General features: G+C 44.7%; 1 pseudogene; it reads right to left on the reverse strand.

The window, feature by feature from the left end:
- Positions 1-393: 393 nt before the first annotated feature.
- Positions 394-5829, reverse strand: LOC147700364 (ADP-ribosylation factor-like protein 6-interacting protein 6 pseudogene; annotated as a pseudogene).
- Between the last annotated feature and the right edge of the window lie 13255 nt (positions 5830-19084).

Consider the following 19084-nt stretch of genomic DNA (forward strand, 5'->3'; position numbering starts at 1 on the left):
TCTGTCCTCATTCAAGCTAAACAATTTTTAAAGGTTATGTCCATTTTTTCAAACAGTTTGAACACATTCCCAATGACAAAAACGCAAATACCCCTATACTAACATTGTGGATCTTGGTTAGCAACATTTCTAAGAATTTTTATTTTGTAAAATTATGGGTAACAAAAGAGTCCACGGTCACTCGTCCATTAAAGAGGCAAATTAGGTGGTTGCAACGACACCCTCCTCCTAACACTTTTCACAATAAGTTGCAAGTTGTGTAAAGAATTCACATTCTTATGTGAAAGACTGAATGCTGTTCCAAAGCGGTACAAAAAACAGTCCATACTGCAGTTTCCGTTAAAATCCTTGAGTATTTCCTTTGAATGTCCCACATAATGGCAAAGCACAGAATCATATCGAACTCCATACTACTGCCACGATGCCATTGAGAAGTGCCATGCTATAGCCCATGTGAAAAGAATGTCCTGCCACTTGCCTGAACCTTGCCGGCGACAGAGGTGTTGGTGGAAACATTCCGGGCTCAAAGGAATCAGAGTAGGTCCCGGTCCCAGAGAAGCTGCAACACGACAGTCAGGCTGCCAGAGACAGCCCCAGCAGACTCCCGAAGCCCAACAAAAGAGTTTCCATTCCATCTTCATTCTTTGTCTTCTCGGATGGCAGCTCTTTCAGGAAAACAAAGAAAAACGCCAGAATGAAGGCCAAACCAGCCAAAAGTATCAAGCAACATCTTGTAACTGATGTGCTTTAGAAGCTTGGTTGCAGAAGGCTCGCCATCACAGTGTCATCCTACCTCCTATCCCTTACGTCATATGGAATGTTCACACACTATTTAGTGCACGTCACATGACGCTCATGTCATTTCGTCAGCTGTTCATCCTCTTTATACCCTTTTCCTACCGCTGCTGGCGGGCCTTATTAATTCAATAAATACTTACTTCAAACTATCGACAAGGGTGTTATTTGTATGAACACTGACAGTAGTCTCGCTGGCCACCTCTTTCCACGGGCGGGTGCGGCGACGGGCTGGGGGGACTCATTGGTGGCTAATAGGTCCTCTCTCAAGGGCGTAGGAGTGGCAAAAGCCACATCGGGATCCGAGCTTCGGCGCACCTCTTGCCACATCGAGCCTCCTCCGCCCTCCTCAAGCACCATGCCAGATATCAGGACCCCCTCGTCTTGTGCTCCTAGTGAGGGATGTCTTCCTCAGGCAGTTTGCAAGATCAAACAACTACAAAACACAGATGTCAAGTTCGAGGCTCTCGCCACAATTTGCCGATAGGGGCACACTGCGCATCACGATATTAACTTTACTTCTATTTACATGTACATTGCCCAGGCCGTTGGTCCGCGAATATGTCACCTGGTCCCTGGAAGCAATTGATGCGTTTGTAAGCTTGCTGTATTTCTTCCCTTACTAGAGCACAACTGCAGGGTGATTGTGCGCCTTTCTTAACGTTTTCATGTTAATGGCAGCGACCATCATGAGCTGCAATTAACATGAAAACTTTACAAAAAGGCACACAATTACCCGCAGTACAGCACTATTAGGAGAAGAAATGCAGCAGGTCTACAAGCACAGCATGTGCTTTTAGGTGATTCTGAAAGCACACGCTGTGTTTGGTGCTGCATTTCTTTTGTTTTCTAGAGTGTGGCTGTAGGGCCGATTGTGTGTGTTTTTTTTAAAGCATCCATGTTAATCGCAGCTCCTTATGGGCTCTGCAATTGACACAAATACTCAAACAAAAGCGCGGAATGAACCACACTTTAGAAAACAGAAGACATTTACCAAGTGCTCCCTCTCCGGAGCACTTGGTAAATGCCTCTTCCTACGCGAGATCTAAATGCCAGTTTTTCACGCTGCAGGGTGGCGCGAATGCTCTTGGATGTGTGTGCGCGCCACAGACACAGCACTGCGCACTCTGGGGCACTGATGTACGCGTCCGCACAGGCGTGCAGGTTCGAGGGAACACTGATTATAAGTTAATGGTAACTTGCGACTGTGTTTAGACAATGCACGCGTCTCCCGTGAGTCTCCTACTTCCTAACTTTTGGTTGTTTAGTGTAGCTCCAGCGATTCCCTAGGCCCTAGGGCTACTCACTTTTTCTGTAGTGGTTCTTATACGTATGCTAATTGAGTAACTTATGATGTATTTCAATCTCTGACCTCATAAAGAGTGCAGAAGGGTTGTGTTAGAAATAAATACATATATATTTGATATATACTTTGTGTGGGGTCCTTTCATTTGGTATTCAAGGGATTATAATTGGTAAAACAGCTTGCTTCACATGCTCTCTGAAGTCTTAGCTTATGACTGCTGCTCCATGCTACCACTAGGATAGCTTGTCTATAAGGTTGACTTTACAACCACCATCAATAAGGGTCGTTTAGACTGGTGCAAAGTGCCCTCTAGATTAGTGGACATCATGTGCCAGGCTAACTTCTCACAAGTTCCCATTTTTCTCGGAAGACTTTGGGGAACGCGGGGTGGAAGGAAATTTGTGGATACATGCAGTCTCCAGAACTTTACCCCACAGAAATGTGGGGAAATGTTTTTTTTTGACAATATTTTAGGTTTGAAAGGTATTCTGGGTAACAGAACCTGGTGGGAGGCCGTCAAGTCAACCCATCCTGGATTCCGCTGGCTGTCTAGTTTTCAAAAATGTATAGGTTTGCTAGGTTTCCTTAGGTGCCGGCAGAGCTAGGGCACAACAACTAGAGCTAGGCACTTTGCCAAAAAAGGGTAATTTTTCACTGCAAAATTGAGGTGTGACCACGTTGCGTTTTGCGCTGTTTTCTGTCGCGGGCACTAGGCCGACCCACACAAGTGAGGTACCGTTTTTCTCGTAAGACTTTGGGGAACGCAGGGTGGGTAGAAATATGTGGATCCACACAGATTCCAACTCTTTCCACCACAGAAATGTGGGGAAAATGTGGCTTTTTTGACAATTGTTTAGGTTTGCAAGGGATTCTGGGTAACAGAACCTGGTGGCAGTCAAGTCACCCCATCCTGGATTCCCCTGGGTGTCTAGGTTTCAAAAATGTATAGGTTTGCTAGGTTTACCTTGGTGCCAGCAGAGCTAGGGTTAAAAAACGACAGCTACACACTTCGCAAAAAAAGGGTACATTTTCATTGTGAAAATGTGATGTGTTCCCGTTGGGTTTAGAGCCCTTTCCGGTCGTGGACTCTATGCTTACCCACACAAGTGAGGTACCATTTTTATCGGGAGACTTAGGGTAATTCAGATTTGTAAAGCAACTGTTATTACCTATTGAGCTTTGATGCATTTCTGCCTTCCAAATGAAAGACATTGTGTAAAAAATAAGTAATTTTGAAAAATGACCAATAATTCTCATGCTAGTATGAGTATTCCCAATTTTGAAAATGTGCAAATATGTACGGTTTCTAAACTCAATAATTTGTACCCATTTCAGAAATACATAGGTGTATTTCATACCGATTTTTCCATGTATACATTTTCACACAATAATTGCTGTATACCCGGTACATAATAAAACGTCATTGCAAATTGCTACTCAGTTTTTGACTCTGGGTTCGTCTGGTTCTTGGTGAACCTACAAGTCCTACATATCCTCACAAGCAGGAAGGTCCAGCAGATGTAACAGTAAATTGCTTTCAAAGAGCTGTCATAATTACAAGAAGTTACAGGTGAAAACGTTGACACAAAAGGCTTTTCTTGCTTCGTGGATTTTATTTTGTTACTTACGCTGCTGCTGGGATATTATTTAACAAAAAAAAAAACTAACAAACATTATTGTTTGCAATTCGATTAGCTCAAACTGTTAGTAATGCCAGACCTTTTCTTCCTTGGGTTCTTTAGATTCCTTCTTTGTCCTGCTGTTATACTTAATCGAGAGAGAGTTGTATATGTCACTTTCTTGGGTTATAGGTCAGGTTGCTCGGGCAGTTGCGTGAGCTTCTTTGTAAAAAATTAGGATAAGTGGTCAATAGTCACAGGGTTCAGGCACTGATCCCAAAGGATGAGGGCACTGATTTGGGGGAATTTGGAAGAGGAGGAGCATGAGAGCAAGTTGGGGGTGAGGTTGGAAGGATGGTGAGTGTGAGGAAGGGGTTGGGCAGAAAGTTTGAATTGTTTAGGTTGGGGAGTTCTTTGCAAGTTGAGGGGAGGTTAGGGGTGGTGGGGATAGGTTGTTCTATGTATTTGTAAGGTGGGATTTCATGTAATGTGATGTTTAAAAGAGGTTCAACTGCTTGCCTGTCTAAATAAAGCAGCCTTTTACTCTACCTGGTGGTCCTGTTATTGTCCCTATTGGCGATCTATCGTTTGCAGTATCTGGGAGCAAAGCAACACTAGTCTGGCGGTAGACTAACAAAAGATACTAAATATACCGGATTCTATGACTGGTTGAAGCTGTCAGTAAAGCATCAGGTGTAGTGCTACAACGACTCAAGGATGCGTGGGGCTACTTCCACCACAATTAACAGCTTTTTACTAATGAAAAGGGAAAGATAGGCCATTTTACTTGGTTTGTCTGAAGGCCTCTTTAGTAGTGTATAACTGGGGTTTCTGGTGTTTAAGACCCTTTTGTATTGTATTTACCTTCAATGTTTAGTTTTCTTAAGACCCTAGGCTGTTGGTCAGGAGGGAGCAGAGTATTCCTTTGTTCCTAATGCTTCTTCACAGACCACTGGTTAAAGTGTGGATGGTTTAAGGGGCTCCTTCATATTGTTTTGAATTGACTTTCTGCCCTTATTGTGCACCTTTTTGAATTTGTTTTGTATAGTAGGTAGATGTGTAGTAGTCTCGGGCTGTCTTTTCCTCTTTAGTGGTCTAGTGGTTATGTTTTATTTACATTCAAACGTGCGCTGCCTTGAGGCCCTGGAAACTGGTCTTAAGGTAGATGAGTATCCAACACTATATTGATGATATTAGACTGAGGGAAGGGCTTAGGAGTTTGAGTAAACAATATGAGACAGCTTCTGCAAAATCCCACAGTAAGAGGTCATGCCATGAGACTCAAAGGTAGGCTCAAGAGACAACTGAACCACCACTACAAAAATCATTACTAAACAGACTTTGACTGTATACTAGAACTCAGTTGAAACACTACTGAGGAGATTGATAAAATAAAGAGTAGAGGTTGAAATGGACTTTAGGTTGTAATTCAAGAAGTACATCAACTATGACGCATAGGAATAGGGCTGAAAGAAGGGCCACAGCTGCCCTGCCTCACTGAATTTGCAAAATTATACATTCTGAATTGTCTAAGTGCCGTCACAACTCTGTGTTTTTCCTCAATAAATGTGTTTCCGGGGACAGGCTTTGCATTAAATAAACTGCTCCCTTGGAATGAAAGGTGTACTGGCATTCAACGTCAATACTATTTACAGGGATCAAAACTGATATTTCCTATTATGGTTATGATTGAAATGATAGCAAGAACTTGACTCAAGAGATTGTTTGAATGAAGATTACATGTTGAAATTACTGTGAGTTGAAAATTTAACGAGAATATTCATCATAAAACAAAATTGTACCTAGCTCTACGAAGGTTCAGTTTTGTACAGCCTCACTGAATTCCCACACAATATAATTAAAAGTACTGATGGAGCAAGGTCTCTAGAAAAAAAGAGACTTGCTCGGAAGCAATCCGCTCGTTTAATTCACTAACAAGTTATTAATAAAGTTTTGTGAAAATTAATATGCATTACACCAACATGTGGGGTAGTGAAGCTTGTGTATGCATGCCTAACATGAATAACTCTGAAATAGGTCTAATACCGCTTTAAATCTGGGAATCTGTTTCACATATGCGTCAACTACATCTCTGTAGTATGGAGACATAACGCTTGGTGGGAAAATCCTGCGCATGAGTAGAAGATTTAAAAATGGCGTCTTAAAAACTCTTGTGCATGGCACCTGCATGCTTAAGAAAATAAGGATGTTATTTACTAATGCTAAAGCGGGGAAAAGAAATAATAATAATAATCATGGGATAGAGTAGAGGTGGGTAGTATACAGTGTAATCAATTATTTGAGAAGTTAATACTTGTCTTCTGACTTTTATTACTAGTGAACATTTGGGCCTTCTCGTATGGCTAGACTGAACTGAGTGACGTACAGGCATATGCATCAATATTGCTTTTTGCGATTCGTTAATTGCTAACAATAAGGAATCGCAATTAAGGAATTGCAAAATGCAATGCATCAAGAAATCGCTAAATAAATTGCGATTTCTTAATATTCCTTAATTGCGACTCGCAATTAAGGAATAACTCCCCATTCATTCCTATGGGCCGAGAGGCCCATAGGAATGAATAGGAAGACTGTCTCAATTTGCGATTAGCAATTAGCGAATCGCAAATTGAGAATGCCATTTCAAGGGTGCAGGGGTGTCCAAAGGACACCCTGTTGCACCCCTGAAATCAATCTGTGCACATATGTTGTGCACACACATGCCCTAAGGGCATGTGTGTGCACAACATAAAACTTTGAAAAATGCACAAAAATGCATTTTTCAAAGTTTTCGCAAATTACCCTGAGGTTCAACCTCAGGGTAATATGCTCCCCTTAATTGCGAAATCGCAATTTTTTAAAGTTTCTTGCATTGCATTTAAGGAATCGCAAAATGTGATTCCTTAAATGCAATTGCAATTTGAGAATTCGCAAATATTTGCGAATTCTCAAATTGCGAGGGCCCTCACCCTTCATGCATTCCAAAAGCAGATTTTGCGATCGCAAACAGCCGATTTTTGCGATTCGCACCGTTTGCGATCGCAAAATCCTTTGATGCATGTGCCTGGTAGACCCTGCGCATGTCCATTAAAGCGCAACCCTGAACCAGTGACAGGGTGACTGGGACGGATGCAAAGGACAAAAAGAACGTTTTGTGGGAAGGGAACTGTCCAGCGCTGGAATATGAATTTTCGCATTTAATAAAGTTTACTTGTTACCAATAAGGATACATTTGATGTATGGGAATGAGATTTATGAATAAAAACTAAAGGGACGGATTATTTACTAATGAATGAATTGAATATCTGTCATATAAGCATGGTGTGATGAAGACCACCCCTTGCCTTGTCCAATCAAACTCAGAATTTCCCCGATATTGAAACATTAGTTGGTGGAACTTGGTGAAATGAAAGGTATATTTGAGGTAGTTTAGTTAGTTAGAAGAACAAGAGTCGAACCTTTGCAATGAAGGGAAGAGCGTGTTGGAGTGATTTGCTGCTGGAGCAGATGCCTAAGAGGGTGGAGGGAGCTGAATGCAGAACCTGAAGATCATCTTATCCTGATCCAATTGGGTTAGTTCTGAAGATTCCGGAAGCAACTCGAGGAGGGAGTGAGTGCCAGAGAGGGGTGCGGCCTTATTATTGGCTTTAGAATGATGCATTGTATCTGCTCATTGAATTGTTCTATCCTAAGTATTTGGTGTCTACGTTGTATTGAGATTGTTCACATGCATTTTTGACTTTAGATAACATTTTAAAACTATTCAGAGTCTGTGGTTATTTGATTATAAGGTGATATCAAAGTAGGTAAGTATTAAAGTTAATATCACCATCAACTAGCTCGACTAATGGTCCATCGACCAGAGGAAAGAGATTTTCATAGAAATTAACAGAGACAATTGAATGAAACTAATAATAAATGGTTAGTGAAAATGTATAAACTTGACCCCCAGCAGTTTACATATGGTGTGAATTTATGGGCCCAGGTGAGTATATAGTAGTGGAGTGTCTGTTGATGCTGTACCGCTGGATCAGTACCATCCTGGCATCTGAGACACACACACCTGTTTTTTTTTTGATAATCAGAACCTGCACAGACTTCACTCCAGCAATGAAACCAAGGTCCTTGACCAAACGCATAACCCCAGCACTAAAAATTTATGAGGCCAAGGTCAATGCAGCAACCCTGTACGGAGCTGACATATGGGGTTATAAGGACTTGTCAGCCTTGGCCACTGCACAGAATAGGTTCCTACGGAACCTGGTAGGGCTTCCACAATCCTCACCTATTACACCACTGCTATTAGACCTAGGTTGCAGACCTTTAGACGAGATGGCACAGTTTCGTCTAGTGGCACTCTGGCGTCGGCTTTGGACGACTCCAGAGCTTAGCCTCTTTGCCCATGAACTGGATGAGGTGAAATCACTGTGGGGCGCTCATAGAATCCCTTGGCTCAGGGAAGTCAAACAAATACTGTATACAATGGGTCTCCCTGAGCTATGGATAAACCCTGGGTGCTCCAGTTTTCCTTCAAAACAAGAGTTTAAGGATCTTTTCTGGGCTTCGAAAAAATCTATACTGGTCACCCACTCTTCGGGCAATAACCTAACGGGACTCTTTTTAACACATAAGGTAATTCCGTCCCTTGAGCCCTACTGGGATTTGATTTGCAAAACCCTAGACCGTAAACTGTATCACCAGTTTCGTGTAGGTACTTTGACCATCAACTCCTTTACTGCAAAGTGGGCGAAGAATGCAAGCAATAAATGCTTTTGGTGTCCCGACCAGGTAGAAAGCATTGGCCATTTGTTTTTTGCATGTCCAGCATATCGATCCCCTCGTTTTAAATGGCTGAAACCCATATGTGTAACTTTGGATTGTGGGGGACACCGCGAAGCCCTACAGAAATTACGTGATATTAGAACTGAAATGTCTGTGATTTGTGTAGCTAAATTTCTGGGTTGGGCGTGGCTGATCCGTACAAAGAAATGGAACTCTCTTTTAAATTAACTACTATGATATGATCAGATGTTGTTTGCTTGCCTCACTCTTTCTTTTTCTCCTTACAATTGGGGACAAATCTGTAGTAGATTTTATATATTTTATGTATTGTATGTCGTCTTTTATGAATTTTATTCGAAATAAAGACATAATGAATTGAATTGAATTGAAACCAAGGTCATAACATGCATCCCTTATCCCACTCAATTGCACAGTTCGTGGTAAGTCCCAAGACCAGTCACCCCTATAATGATAAGCAGTAACCAGAAGTAGCAGTCAGAAGAGACTGAGAACATACGACCACCAATAAAACCACAATCAAGGGAGGAGGTAAAAACACTAAAGTTATAGTGATAAATGGCTCACAACTAAACAAAGTGGATTCATAAACAGACACAGGGAGACAGTGAGGATCGCAAGATTTAATCCTCTCCTGGGCACCCTACACCTGGAACAACTCACAATTACAATTTAGCGATGTTCTGTAATATTGTAGGTACATTTGGGGTTTATGTCGCATATATATTTTATCAGCACCACTGCTTAGCTTATCATCTGGCTATATTTACAAACTGGATAAAATAACCAGGCGTGCAGCATTTGCGTTAATAGTAAACAATATGTCAGAAATATACCAGTTTTGCAGCATGCATCTTTCTGGGTTCACTATGCTGCGCACTATTCCGCAGTCTAGTTGTTGGGTCCGGAATCGTAGTCTTTTCTTTTTTCTTAGTTTTTTTCCGTAGCCCAGGTGGGCGTCGACGTCCCTCCTTTTGGTGTCCTTCCGTGACGTCGGCACGCTTCCTGCGGAAGCTCCCACCCATGGGCGCCATCTTCAGATTCTTTTTTCCGCCGTTGGGTCTGGATCGCTCCCGAGAGGCTCCAGAGTTTTGGACGGAAAAGACAAAGAAGAGTCAAATTTTTGCAGGAAAAGACTGAGAAGATGACGAGGAAGAACATATAGAAGCCGGGACGACGAAAAAGAAGGAGAACTTCAAGAACTTCGACGTCCAACGGACAATGCGCATACAAGGGGCCCCCTGAGCGCGAGAATGGAAAACACCCCTTTCAAATTCTGCGTTAACTGCCACCACAAGTACGCGCAGAAGGACCAGCACCCGGTTTGCAAAAGGTGGTGTTGAGGTTTCACATCAAACAAACAGTTCAAATTCCAAGTTTCTTTCAAAAACCAACCACAAGCGCAGAGAGGGCACTCCACACTCTGGACGCTAGAAGGGCAGTAATGCACTACATTGAAAGAACGAAGGAACACAGGAAAACAAAACAGTTCTTTGTGTCCTTCGCAAGCAGTTTCCTGGGTAGACCAGTAACAAAGGGGACCATCGCACGATGGATCGCACAAACTATTCAATTCTGCCACAAACAAGCAGACCAAGAGCTTGTGGAGGGGGCGCGTGCCCACTCAACTAGGAAAAAGGGAGCTACGATAGCCTTCCTGGCTAACACACCCATTCAAGACATTTGCCTGGCGGCAACATGGGCTTCAGTGCACACGTTCACTAAGCACTACAAATGAACAAGGAAGCACAAGTAGGACAGAAAGTGCTTCAACATATGTTCAACAGCTCATCTTCCACGCTCATCTTCCACCCAGCCGCCACAAAAGTAACAAACCGCTACAAAGTCTATGAACAGCATAGTGAATCCAGAAAGATTCATGCTGCAAAACGAATCGTTTCTTACCTGTCGGTGTAGTTTTGCAGCTTGAAGATCTTTCTGGATTCACTAGCGAACCCACCCACCTCCGCCAGAAAGATGAGGCTAGAGAATCAGGTGGTAAAAGACAAGGTCAACACTGAAACAGATACCTTAAACGACAAAGCGGATTAAATACCTTACCTGAACATTGCCAAGGATTCACAAAAACACAAAACGAGGAAAAAAAGAATCCGAAGATGGCGCCCAATGGAGGTAGCTTCCGCAGGAAGCGCGCCAACGTCACGGAAGGACACCAAAAGGTGGGACGTCGACGCCCACCTGGGCTACAAAAAAACCACAAAAAAACTAAGAAAAGACTATGATTCCGGACCCAACCACTAGACCGTGGAAAAATGCACAGCATAGTGAATCCAGAAATATCTTCAAGCTGCAAAACTACACCGACAAGTAAGAAACTATTAGTTTCACTAAAAGGTCCTGTCTAGAAACACATCACGCCTACGTTTAAGACCCAAGATGATGCAGGAAGGCATTCAGAGGCTTGTTTCCTGAAGTGTTGGGCCTGCCTCACCATGTTAACGGAACTTGAGGGTTATGTATTACTGCTTATGCTTTATATAGTGGTTTACGACACCATCGGCGCATCAGGGTGCTCTCTTGTATTCTGTCAACACTGACTTCTGTATGTACCATAAATTACACATCGGCTTTGTCTTTCTATCAACTCCCAAATAATAGTGTTATCAGTAGATGGCACCAGAGACTGTTTCATATATTCACTTTTCAGGGAGAGCCAGGCTTTATGTTGCCATTCTGAAGTTTAACAAAAGAGCTCATCCGTAGGCAGGAACACTGGAATTATACTATTTTGTGGCCACAGTATTTTTCTACATAATTATGGATTTGCAGAATGTGCCAAATAATTTATCATTTGCTGTATGAAGATAATATCAAAAGCAAGTTATCTGTTCGCGTTTTGTGAGGCATTCTGAAAAGACGAGCCAAGGCACGCGAATGCCATGTGTGTTTCCACCCCAAAAAATAATCATCTTTTATTTATTTATTTATTTTTAATATTTATAAAGCGCTGCATATACCCATGGGCGTCTTGGCGCTAAAAACCATTATAAACTCAAGAAATGTGAGGGGGTGAGCCAGTTAAATAAACAGATGTGAGGGGAGATAAAGGAAAAAAAAAGATTAATGAGAGAACAGCCAGGTTTTCAAAAGTTTACGAAACTGAAGAAGTGTGACACTTTGTCTGATGTTAACAGGCAGGGTGTTCCAGAGTTTGGGGGCCGCCACCAAAAAGTGTTGGTCACCCCAGGTAACTGTTTTGGTGCGAGGGACGACCAATTGGCTGAGAGTGGCTGATCGTAGAGCTCTTGTGGGTTTGTAATGTTGTAATTGGTCTTTTAAAAAATGTGGTCCTTGATTGTTGATTGTTTTAAATACAATGCAGAGGGATTTGAAATGAATTCTTTTTTGTACAGTAAGCCAGTGAAGATCTTTTATGTTTTTGGAGATGGATTCAAACTTTGTTTTGCCGGAGAGAAGGCGAGCTGCCGCATTTTGTATTGTTTGGAGTTTTGCAATTACTCTAGTTTGAGCATTAAGGAATAGCCCATTGCAATAGTCCAAGGATGAAAGGACAAGGGCAGAAACCAGTGTCTTAATGGCAGAGTCAGGGAGGAAAGGGCGTATTTTCCGGATCATTTTTAATTTCAAATGTGCTGTCGATACTGTTTTGTTGGCGTGGTTCATGAAATGTAGCCCATCATCAAAGATGACACCGAGGTTCCTAACCTTCGAGGTGGGAGTGGGAGGAGTACCGAAGGTCTCTGGCCACCAACTGGTAGGCCAGGCTGGTAAGAGTGGTCCAAAGATGAGTACCTCGGTTTTTTCCGAGTTTAGCTTTAGGCAGTTGGTAGCCATCCAGTCTCCTATATCTAGGAGCCCTTTCTTAAATTTTTCAGCTACTTGCTCTCCATCCCCTTTAATCGCCAACACTAGTTGGGTGTCGTCGGCGTAAGAGGTTAGGCTCATCCCATGTGCTTTGATGGTCTTAGCAAGGTCCGACACATAAATGTTAAAAAGTGTCGGACTCAGGGATGAGCCTTGAGGAACTCCGCAAGGAGCAGAGAGTTGGGCTGATTGAAAGGGTCCCAGAATGACAGCCTGCGTTCTTTTGGCTAGGAAGGACGCAATTAGGTCTTTGGCAGTGTGGCAAATGCCAAATCCCTGGACACGGTCGACGAAGGTGTTGTGGTCGACCGTGTCGAAAGCCGCCGATAAATCTAACAGAACCAGTATGGCAGTGCCACCCTGGTCCCTGATTACCCTGATATTATCAGCGGCTTTAATCAAGGCTGTCTCTGTCCCGTGATGTTTCCTGAACCCAAACTGCGTGTTGTCGAGGAGCTGATGTTTTGCAATGAACTCGGAAATCTGGGTGTTCATAATTTTTTCAATCGCCTTCGCCATGAAGGGTAGACTGGCAATTGGGCGATAGTTTTTTAACTCACTTTTGTCCAAGGAGGGTTTTTTTAACAGAGGTTTTAGTAAAGTGTTTTTGAGGGGATCCGGATAATTGCCTGACAACAATATTAAATTGCAAACCTGCGTGAGTGCCGGTATGATGGCATCCATTACCGGTCTAAGTACAGAGAGAGGGCAGGGGTCCAGGGGTGATCCTGATTTAATAGTAGATAGTGTATTTTTTATTTGGTCCGGGGTGACCGGTTGGAAGCTGGGGAACGTGTTGGCTGGAAAAAAAGTAGTAGATGAGATTGTACTGGGAAGTGATTTGGAAGAGAAAGCCTGGTAGATATCATCTACTTTGGTGAAAAAAAAGGAGGCAAGAGAGTCACATAAAAGTTGTGACGGGGGGGGAGTAAGGTCTGGGGAATTACCTGATAGAGCTTTAGTGATTAGAAATAGTTGTTTGCTAGAATTCTTAGCTTTCTCAATTTGATCACTGTAGTATTCTTTTTTTGCTTCCGCTATCATGGTTTTGTATAGTGCTAAGGATTTCTTATAGACTGATTTACTGGTAATGTCATAGTCTTTTCTCCAGGTTCTTTCCTTACTACGATTAATCTGTTTTTGTGCCCTAAGTTTGTCATTGTACCAGGGGGCGGTGGGTTTGGCTCTATTACTAGAATGTTCTTTGGAAGGGGCTGATTGGTGTGTTGCCTGGCCCATCCAGTCGTATAATTGCTGGAGCGCTAGATTGGGGTCTGAAGTGAACACTGGATGGGTTTGTTCCAGTATGAGTTTCAAATCGTCATCTGTGGGCGAATGCCGTGTGTGTTTAGAAACGAAACACAGAGTCATCTGATTGTTCTTTTGTTTGTCTTTCTGGAAAAAATGCAATCTGAAAACATGAGCTGAAGCAATCATAGTTGTGTGTGTTTCCAAACTAAAAATGCCAACCTCTATCATTGAATGCGCTGTGTTTGGAAACTGAAAGTACTGTCGTCTGATTGGAATTTTTTCGGAAAGACTATAAAAATTATATTTTGAAAACATGACCAAAGGCAATCAAATGCTGTGTGTGTTTCTAAACTAGAAAGGAAAGAAATCAAGAAAGACCTCATGAAACGTGATGTTAGTTAATTTCCAAGATGGCCGCCAGGTTTTCAGCTCTATCGGCTCCATTGCAAGCACCTGTCTCTTCTCTGTGTCTTCGATACAGCGAGGCAGACAGCGTGTGCACAACTGAATGTAATTTAGTACACAACGCTTGCACAAATACAAAAACATGGTAAAGCCATCCACTATCTGGAGAAGTGTGGCTCAGGGGTTAGAGGCGGCAGACCTGGAGCTTGAGTTCGGCCCTGGACCAGGGTTCAATTCCCCGCCTCGGCGGGTCTTGGGCTCAATAATTCCACGGACTCGATAATTCTCGCTCCGGTGCCTTCTCGACTCACGGGTTCACACTCTGCGACTCTGGGCAATAGCTTGCTTAATCTCCACATCGGCCCCTCGCGGTGGGATGCCTGGCTTTCACCTTGTGGATACCCTGCCAGGGTTATCTCACAGGGGAATACCAGGACGGGTTCCCTAAGCAAGCGCGGAGATGCCCAAGGGTAAGTCATGCGCTATATAAGCTTCATACATTTACATCTATCAAATGTTTTAATTTAGAGAAGTTCAATATTGACCCCTCACCCCCATGAACTCGAAACAAAAATGGGAAATAAGCAGCTGCCTGACACTGGAGCTCAGGGCAACTGAAAGCATTGAGCACTCGTGCTCTTTACAAACAGGACAGGGGTGGGAGATGTTGTTCCGGGAAGGACACAAAGATTAAGTGAACTGGGAAAGCGTTGGAGCAGAGCAGATTTAAGAAAATAGTGCTGACAGGCTGTAAGTAAAACATCCTGCGTAACAACACATGTACCAGGGGGTGTCCCCAGGGGAGGTTACAACAGGTGAAAAGGAGGCACTACGGAGGAACTACTAAGCCTATTGCCTAATCAAAAGCCACCATTTACAAAGGACAGTAACAGGAGCCAATTGAAAAGATGGGTGGAAAATAGGCAGAGCTTAAAGTCCATATCTGAATACAGCATGTCTCGAAGAACCCGCGCAAGAAGCGCTGCATAGACGAGATCTAAACAAATAACCAATTTCTAAACAGATTTTAAAGCACCAGGAAAGGCCTAAATGGAACAAGATGCACAACGTTTGCCACAGACAAGAGTATTGAAGCAATCAATCAAATAAATCAATCGTAGAATTTGTAAAGCGCACTACATACCCGTGATGGTCTCAAGGCGCTGCGGGGGGGGGGGTGCTGCTACTGTTCGAAGAGCCAGGTCTTGAGGAGTCTTCTGAAGGTTAGAAGGTCTTCGGTTGCCGTAGGCGGATGGGGAGGGTGTTCCACGTCTTGGTGTCGAGGTGGGAGAAGGATCAGCTGCCAGTGGTCATTCTTCGGATGCGGGGGACAGTGGTGAGGGCGCTGTCTGCGGAGCGGAGCTGGCGGGCGGGGGTGTAGAGGCCGAGTCATCTGTTGAGGTACGCTGGTCCGGTGTTGTGGAGTGCCTTGTGTGCGTGGGTGAGGAGCTTGAAGGCTATCCTCTTGTTGATGGGGAGCCAGTGCAGGTCTTTCAGGTGGGGTGTGATGTGGCTGCGGCGGGAGATGTTGAGGATCAGGCGTGCTGAGGCATTCTGGATGCGTTGGAGTAGTTTCAGGAGTTTGGCCGGGGCTCCTGCATAGAGTGCGTTGCCGTAGTCCAGTCTGCTGCTGACGAGGGCCTAGGTGATCGTCCTTCTAGTTTCGGTGGGGATCCGTTTGAGGATCCTGCGAAGTATGCGGAGGGTGTTGAAGCAGGAGGAGGAGACTGCGTTGACCTGCTGTCATGGAGAGTGTGGAGTCGGGGATGACCCCTAGGTTTTGTACATGGTTGGTGGGTGTAGGGGGTGCTCCTAGTGCAGTTGGCCACCAGGAGTCGTCCCAGGCCGAGGGGGTGGAGCCGAGGATGAGGACCTCTCTCTTGTCCGAGTTCAGCTTCAGTAGGCTGTTCCTCATCCAGTCGGCGATGGCCTTCATTCCTTCGTGGAGGTTGGTTTTGGCGGTGTGGGTGTCCTTGGTGAGCGAGAGGATCAGCTGGGTGTCGTCGGCGTAAGAGATGATGTTTAAGTCATGCTGTCGGGCGACGAGTGGCGAGTGGTGCCATGTAGATGTTGAACAACATTGGTCTGAGAGATGAGTCTTGGGGTACGCCGCAGATGATCTTGGTGGCTTCAGAGCGGAAGGGGGTGGTCCTGATGTCCATAAGAAGAAGCAACACAAGCATTTCGCTGCATTTGTATGCAGATGCTCCAAGAACTTTCCTTATTACAGTACATCAAAATTCTGAAATCATGATCTAGGAACCACGATCCAAAAGGACACCTTGTTTAAATTAGGAAAGGAGTAGTTTCTTTTCTGTAACTCCAGTTCTGTAGTAGGGGTATCTCTGTTATAGTCATAATCTAGTGAATAGTCCCGCCCATGTGCGTGGACCCCGGAGCAATCAGAAATAATCTCTAAAGTGTCGAAAAAATGCAGAACTGCACAGACACTTAAGAGAGAATTTAAAGACATATAATGCAGCCTATAAAAGGCTACACTGTCCAGTACTTCAGCTAGAAATTCCACCAAAAATCCACAAAAACAGCAAAGCCTGTCCAGATTTTCATTGTCTACAGTACAAACCCCTCTGGAAGATAGAGAGGAAGGCATGGACAGACAAGCCCCATAGGCTGCCATTATGTGGCTCAGAATAGGATACTGTGCCTTTAAGAGAACTTTCCAGAACTTCACAGTATCCCAGAATGCCTTGCAGGTCTCTCTTACTTTCAGTTCTTTTTGAAGGCGTAACACGCCCGACCTGTAGCATTCTTTACATGAACATCTCTCCACCGGGGAGGAGGGCGGGCGCTTATGACTATAACAGAGATACCCCTACTACAGAACTGGAGTTACAGAAAAGAAACTACTCCTTCTGGGGGTCTCTGTGTATAGTCATAATCTAGTGAATAGAATGGCAAGCCCATCCCCACACCAAAGCGGCGGTGGAGAAAAGAAACCAACACCACTATTGTGCGAACAAATTCCGCAGCGAAGCCTGTCCAACCTGAGCATCTGCTCTGGCATCAGCGTCCAGACAGTAATGCTTAGCAAAGGTATGAACTGACTTCCAAGTGGCGGCCTTGCAAATTTCTGCAATCGGCACATTACGGAGCAAAGCTGTCGTGGCAGCTTTGCCCCTGGTGGAATGAGCCTTAGGCTTACCCCCTAAGGTCTTATTAGCTTTCTGGTAACATAGTTGTATGCAGGACACAATCCACCTAGAAATGGATTGCTTAGAGGTCGCAAGACCCGTCCTGACTGACCCGTAATTGATAAACAATTGGTCTGACCTACGAATATCTTTAGTCTTATCCAGATAAAATTTCAACACCCTCCGAACATCCAGGGAATGTAAGGACCTTTCCGCTGGAGACGAAGGATTCTGAAAAAACATAGGCAAAGTTATAGTTTGGTTGACATGAAAGTCAGAAATAACCTTGGGAAGAAATTTAGGGTGAGTACGCATAACAACCTTAGCAGCATGAAATACAGTATAAGGTTCATTACAACACAACGCCTGAATTTCACTCACCATGCGGGCCGATGTAATGGCCACGAGGAACGCCGCCTTCCAGGACAGGTGCTGCAACGAAGCCTTATGAATGGGTTCAAAAGGCTCCTTCATCAAACTGGACAGCACCACATTCAATTCCCATGAAGGCGAAGGGAGCCTGACAGGAGGGAACACTTTCTTCAAGCCTTCCAAAAAGTCTTTGATCACAGGGATCTGAAAGAAGGAAGTCTGTGAAGGGCTTTTCCTGTAGGCAGTCAATGCAGCGAGATGAACCCTAATAGAGTGAACATTAAGGCCAGATCGCGCCAAATGTAGAAGGTAGGGAAGGATGACATCTTCCTTGCACGTCGTAGGATCAGAGTTCCTGGACGCACACCAGATACAAAATCTCTTCCACTTGTAAGCGTAGGACGTCCGAGTGGAGGGCCTCTTAGACTCCTTCAGTATGTCCATGCAATCTTCTGGTAGATTCAAATGGCCATATTGCACTACCTCAGGAGCCATGCCACCAAACTCAAGGATGAGAGGTTGGGGTGCACCATCTGCCCCCCGAACTTCGTGAGAAGGTCCGGCCTGCACGGCAACCGTATGTGTGGAAGGAGGTACCGGTGTAGAAGGTCCGTGAACCACCACTGTCTGGGCCATTCCGGGGCAATCAGGATCATCCGTGCCCTGGACCGGGACAGCTTGATGAGCACCCCTGGAATCAGAGGGATGGGCGGAAAAGCGTAAACAAAGCTGTTCGACCAGTTGATCCAGAGTGCATTCCCCAGCGTCCCTTGCTGGTAGTACCTGGAGGCGAAGTCTCGGCATTTGCTGTTTTCGGCGGTGGCGAACAGATCTACATCTGGAGTCCCCCACCTTGCGAAGACTTCTCCTAGCACGTCGTCGTTTATGACCCACTCGTGGTTTTCCAGAATCAGTCTGCTGAGTGCGTCTGCCTGAACATTCTGCACACCCGGCAGATGTGTAGCCGTTATCGTCAATCCTCTTGCCAGAAGCCAGTGCCAGATCGTCTGCGCCTCCCGAGACAGGGTGCGCGATCTCGACCCCCCCTGCTTGTTGAGAGAATACATCGTGGTCGTATTGTCCGTCTGTACAAGCAGAGAGTTGGTCCGGAAGGACGGATGAAAGGCCTTCAGCGCCAAGTGAACAGCTCTGAGTTCCAGGAAATTGATGTGATACGTGGACTCCGTCTGAGACCACGTGCCTTGGATCTGTAAGTCCCCCGAATGCGCTCTCCTCTGAGGAGATTCTCCGCTGAACACCACCACGTCAGAGACTGAAGAGCATGCAGAGACAGTCGTATCTTGTCGTCCCAAGATCCTCTCCTCTGGTCCCAATGGTCCTCCAAGCACTCCTGCAGAGGTCTCATGTGTAGTCATGCATGAGGAGTGAGGAAGATACAAGAGGCCATCGACCCCAGTAGAGAAGCCACCGTCCTCACTGTTGTAGATGGAGCGGTCATAAGAGCCTGAGCCTTCCGAAGGATCGATCTCCGTCGCTCCTCCGAAGGAGACACGCTTGCTGACAGCGTATTGATGGTG

This window comes from Lissotriton vulgaris, chromosome 8 (genome assembly GCF_964263255.1).
Source record: "Lissotriton vulgaris chromosome 8, aLisVul1.2, whole genome shotgun sequence".
Lineage (NCBI taxonomy): Eukaryota > Metazoa > Chordata > Amphibia > Caudata > Salamandridae > Lissotriton > Lissotriton vulgaris.